Genomic DNA, 6,000 nt, shown 5'->3' on the forward strand with positions numbered 1-6,000 from the left:
CCCATAATTATAATTGTAACAATCATTAAACAATAGAAACAAAATAATTACCCGTTCATTTGCTTAAGAATATCTTGCATAATAGTGGTCTTTCGGTCGGTATAAACGTCGTAGCCAATATAACATTTAAACTAATAAGTATTTTAAAAAAATAAACACTCCAAATGAATAAGTAATGTTATCGTACAATATCTACAACGTTTTGATATAACATAAATACTTTTGCATTCATATCCATTACCCAAAGAACCCAATAATAATTGCCCTAGTTGACATGAATCAAGATCTGCAATATAAATGAAAGTTTAAGGTCATGTGTAGTTGAAATTTTATGTTATATAAATGTAAATGTTAAACATACCTTATCATATTCACATATTTGATACAAAAACTAGTCAGTCTCCAAGCAACTATGAGTCCCTTCTCAATGTTTTGGCAATTGAAGCATTTGCTAAGAATTTCAATGTTTTACCAATTGGTTTCTATTAGATGGTAGAAAACAACAGAAACATGCTTTTGAGACTCACAAAGAAATACGAGATGCAGTAAATAGTCATTGACACTTTGAGTTTTGCTTGTTCTTGTTGTATATGATGCTTTTAGAGTCTTTTTATGATTTTTTCTAGGTGTTGCATTATCAAAATAAGTGCTAATTAATGTTAGATTTAAATGAGTTTGCATACAAATAAACAATCAAATAATATATGATATACTCAATCCAACAATATTTCTTTTCTGGACATAAGAACTTCACTATATTTTGGTTGTTGCATATTTGCTTCATTCTCATCACCCTAGTTTCATCGCCAATTGAAATTGAATATCAACACATAAATGCAAATACTATTGGTTGTATACACACATAACTCGAGACATTAATAATAACCCTTGGCCACCTTAAATGTGATCAAGTTCGTGAATTCCAAATGATTTTTTAGTTCTACTTATTTTTTTTGCTTGGCAACGGAAAAACCCACTGACCACACATTGAATTGGCACAACCTTTAAGGTCCTCCTACCTACTGTGACTTCGACTTTGCAGCAAGGGATGCCTCTCCAAGGTTTTCAAAAAGCGATCATATGTCATGTGTCTAACCATGGTCACTCTAATAAGGATGCAAATAGATTGGATATAATCAAACATATATCTGATCCAAGTCTGACGTGTTATTTTGAAATTTGGATCCTTGAGGTATAATCCAAATGTACATTAAGATCGGATTCAGAATCTGTTCAATTGGATTACTTTCGGATTTGGGTCAGTTTTAGATCAGCATTTTAAGTCAGAGTTGGAATTAAACCAAATTAAAATCTGACCTGATTGCATTTTTTTACATATAAATAGTTTGTTTTGGTTTTATTTTTTCTGGATCCAATATTTGCATACGTAGTTTGGATTCATATTCAACTTTATCACATCAGATCTGGATCTAAATTCAGATTTACTATTTATATTTTAGATTCAGATTCTTATTTAGTCCAACCCGTTTGCACTCCTACACTCCACCCAAGAATGTGGAGACCTCATGGCCTTAGTCCTAGTTAATACATCTACTGAAATTTATTTTGCAAATGAGTCAACTAAATAAACCTATGGGATCAAAATTATCAATTTACCCTGCCCTGATTTCTTTGTTTCCAGCAATAAACTGATTGACAAACAAAAACCTCATAAATCCTAACCGCGTGGCAACTGACAGCAATGTACATTTGGCATGTTTTAAAGGTAAACAAAATAAAATAAGAAAAAAGCGTCACATGCATTTTTGCTGGTAAATTTACTTTACAATCAACATTATCAAGGGTGGCAGAGAAATTGTGTTATTTATATTTGGTACAAACGTTTTTTCCTACAATCTAGCTTGAATCTCACCATGCCAGTTGTTTTGACACAATTTAACCTCATAGATGTGTTCAACATGTAAATTGACTCTTGAATCATGTTTTTTGAAAAAAAAAACATTTTTTTATGAGTCACAAAAACTGATGCCTTTATAGTTGTTGATTTTTTTTAACGCCTAAAAAACTTGTAAACAGTTTGGATTTTGACAATCCAAAAGACGGTTCCCACTAAAAAACATATAGATCACATCTATGGTGTTAGGGGATGTTGCAAGTTCAAAACCAGCTTATGTGGTAGGAGCAGTTTGTGCACATATCATCTTGTGTTGGGGACGTTGCAAGTTCAAAACCCAATGGTAATATGTACAACTAGTGGGGGTCTGTCTAACCCCAGCTTCCCTATAAAAAAGATGTCAAAAAAAAAAATCTAAACAAGGGGGATCTGTCCCATTTGCTAGGTCGATTTCACTTTCAAACTATGTAGCAAATCTTAACCCTTGTTTAAATGTGACAAAAATTTGTCATCACTTGAAAAACAAACTATAGTCGGTGCCCACAAGGGCTCTGCTCATGGTAGGGGGTGACTTAATGTCGCCAAATTTACTGGACGTCACAAGTTCAAGATCTATGGGTAGCGTCCAGGGGTGTCAACGGGTTGGGTTTACCTGGACCTGACCCGAACCAAACCCTATAGGGTCTCGGTATGGTAACAAATAAGAAGACCCGACTAAGACTCATATTCGGACCTGAAGGTCCGATTAATACATAGATCTGGGTATAGTTTATGAAATTTTATACCAGACTTGGGTCTGACCCGAGTTTCGATTAAGACCTACAAATTTTCATAAAAATGATAAAAAATATTATTTTATTGGGTATAGTCAAAGTCTGATTCATGTAGTTCTTATCAGTTTCGGGTATGGTTTCTCTTATAGTAGATCCAATTAGACATGGGTCTGAACCTGATACCATACTCAAAAAACTAGTCAAAGTATGGTTATGCTTGGGCCGAACCAAACCTGACCCATTGACACCCCTAGTTGGGTCCCATCCGATGGGTATGGGGTCTCAAGGGCTTTACTAACTAAAGCCAGCAAATGTGTTGTCAGTGATTAGGGGTTTTTCTCTTGAATTAAAAAAAATGATTGGTGTATTAATTAAGATAAAAAAACTTGGTAGGAATTTGAAAGGAACTAAAAAATACAATGGTGATCCTCTGAGGGCAAGGGATAAAACCACAAAGTTTTAAGCTGCCAAGACAGTGCCAGCGCAGCTACGTCTATGGTCCTTGGGTAGTTTCTCAGTGTAAATGAAAAAAAAGGACTAAAAATTACAATTACCAAAAAAAAAACAAGTTACTGTGGAAGTTGAAAAGGAAAATGGTTCTCTCCGTAAACCGAACCTCTCCACTGAAAGTACAGATGCAGAAACCAACGGCTCTCTCCCTCGTTTGAAAATTTGAATTCCCCTTCTTTGGCAGACTCTCTACCATGAACCTCGTATATATCAGATTGCCTATGAGATGCCCACTACATCCTCCTCACCATTGAAGTTGCTACATCTCTTAGATTTGTCTCCAAAATTCCGGGACGCCCTTCGGATTTATGCACAGATAATCACCAATGGCCTCCATGAACACCCCTTCACCCTCAGGAAACTAGTATCCTTTTTCGCGCTCTCGACTTCCGGCGATCTCGACCATGCACTCCTTATCTTCTCCCAAATCAAGCGACCAGGAATCTTCATCTGGAACACCCTCATCAGAGCCTATTCTAGAACCCCACCTCATCAAAATGCACTCTTTCTTTACAAACAGATGCTCCATTCTAGTACTCCACCCAATAACTACACATTCCCTTTCTTGGTCAATTCATGTGCAAGATGCCTGACCCCGGAACTTGGCTGGCAGGTTCACTCGCACATTATAAAGAATGGGTTCGATTCCGATTTGTTTGTCGCGAACTCTATGATGCATATGTATTCAGTCTTTGGTGATATGGATTCTGCACGCCAACTGTTTGATGGTAGCCCAACAAGAGACGTAGTTTCCTTCAACACCATGATCACTGGCTATTCTCATGGCGATAACCCAGGGTATGCATTTGCTGTGTTCAAAGAGATGCAGATTTTGGGTATTGAGCCTGATGAATATACTATCGTGGGTCTGCTCTCGGCATGTGCAAAGCTGGGAGATGCATGCACGGGGAAGCAGATTCATCTGTTGATCTGCAAGAATTCGGAGATTGATAGGAATTTAATCGTAGAAAGTGCTCTAGTTGATATGTATGCAAAATTGGGATTGATGGTGACAGCAAATAAGCTGTTCTGCAGGATGAGAAAGAAGAGCCCGATGTCATGGAGCTCTATGGTGTCTGGATATGCGAAGAGCGGAGAGATCGAGAAAGCACGGGTGTTGTTTGATGACATGCCCGAAGGAGACCCTGTGACATGGACAGCCATGATCAGTGGTTATTCTCAAGCAGGGTATTTTCTAGAGGCATTGCAACTCTTTGAGAAAATGGAGAATGAAGGCCTTGAGTTAGATGAAGTAACTTTGGTTTGTGTGCTTTCTGCATGTGCTGGCCTTGGTGCATTAGATACTGGCAAGAAGCTTCATGGTTATATTAAGAACTTGTCAATCGAGCATAATTCAGTAATTGCTACTGCTCTTGTGGATATGTATGCCAAGTGTGGATGCATAGAAACGGCTCTAGATGTTTTTCATGGAGTTGCAGATGATGAAAGGAGTGTCTCCCTCTTCAATGTCATAATTTCTGGCCTAGCCCAACATGGGCAGGGAAAGAAGGCACTTGAGCTTCTTGGTGGCATGGAAGATGCAGGTGTAAAACCCGATAGGATCACTTTTGTCAGTATTCTTTCTGCATGCAGCCATGGTGGTCTGATTGCCGAAGGTGGACACCAGTTTTATTCCATGATCAAAAGGCACGGCATTATTCCACAGATGGAACACTACACTTGCATGGTTGATCTTCTTGGCCGTGCAGGTTTTCTAAAGGAGGCCAATGCATTTATAGAGAGAATGCCAATAGAAGCAACTTCGGTAGCATGGAGGGCTCTGTTGGGTGCTTGTGAGGTCCATGGGGACGTCCAGATTGGCGAACTTGTTGGGAAGCAACTTCTTCGACTTGATCCTCATCATGGCGGCCGCTATGTTCTTTTGTCGAACATATTTTCAAAAGCAAACAGGTGGGATGATGCTCGGAAGGTGAGGGAACTGATGTCCGAGAAAGGGATTCAGAAACCGCCTGGCTGGAGCTTGATTGAACTCAATGGCATCCTTCACCAGTTTTTAGTGAATGACAAATCTCATCCCCACACTGAGAAGGTCCACTTGATGTTGGAAAATCTGGGGAAAAATCTGAAGTCTGCTGGATATGTGCCTGATATAGAACAAGTATTGGATGATATACATTAACAAGCAGAGGAAGCATAAGGCCACAGCTTTCAAACATTTGCATGCTTGGAAGGCCATTCCAGATTGACTCCTTGGTGTACTGTACATCGGCGTGAGGAAATGATATTAGAAATTATTTGGCTGCTTTATTCCAATCAAGGTTTGTGAAAAGCAAACCTTTTTGTTGGGAAGCACATCAAGTGTAGCTTTGATCTAGGTTTGACTAGTACCAGCTCAAGTATATTAACGAATTAAATGCCAAACTCATCAGATCCCAAATAAACTGGGTCACACTGTCTAGGTGGTAATAGAGACTCAATTACTTCATATTGGTGAGTCTCTCATATGCATCTGGAGTCATACACATTGGATTTGGAAGCCTCTGAGCCTGTTTGAGAGACCAATAGGCACCATAACAGTAAACACCCTTTTATGGGGACTCGATGCTAGTTGGAGGCCTTTCAAACAGAAAGAACTATGAGAGCATGACCTCTCATTGCCGCTTCACAAGAAGTGTACTTCTGCCATTTTCTCTTGAATTCTCAAAAATCAAAGACAAAAGTGGACCTTCACTATTTGTACTTCAAATTACTATCCATATAATTCTTCGAATTGTGAGACTCGAAACTTTTCTGTTTTCAAAAGCCTTCACGTGAACTCACATTCCCCTCCATTCAAAATTTGCATTTTACCTAGTCAACCTTAAATCATACACACTTTACATGTAGTTTGAATGAGTATGC

At 38.5% G+C, this 6,000-nt stretch overlaps 1 pseudogene; it reads left to right on the plus strand.

Moving 5' to 3' along the window:
* Window positions 1-3,364: 3,364 nt before the first annotated feature.
* On the plus strand, window positions 3,365-5,278 carry LOC149836467 (pentatricopeptide repeat-containing protein At2g22410, mitochondrial pseudogene; annotated as a pseudogene).
* The last annotated feature ends 722 nt before the right edge of the window (window positions 5,279-6,000 follow it).

The sequence above is a fragment of the Nuphar pumila genome, chromosome 5 (genome assembly GCF_984573655.1).
Source record: "Nuphar pumila chromosome 5, dmNupPumi1.hap1.1, whole genome shotgun sequence".
Lineage (NCBI taxonomy): Eukaryota > Viridiplantae > Streptophyta > Magnoliopsida > Nymphaeales > Nymphaeaceae > Nuphar > Nuphar pumila.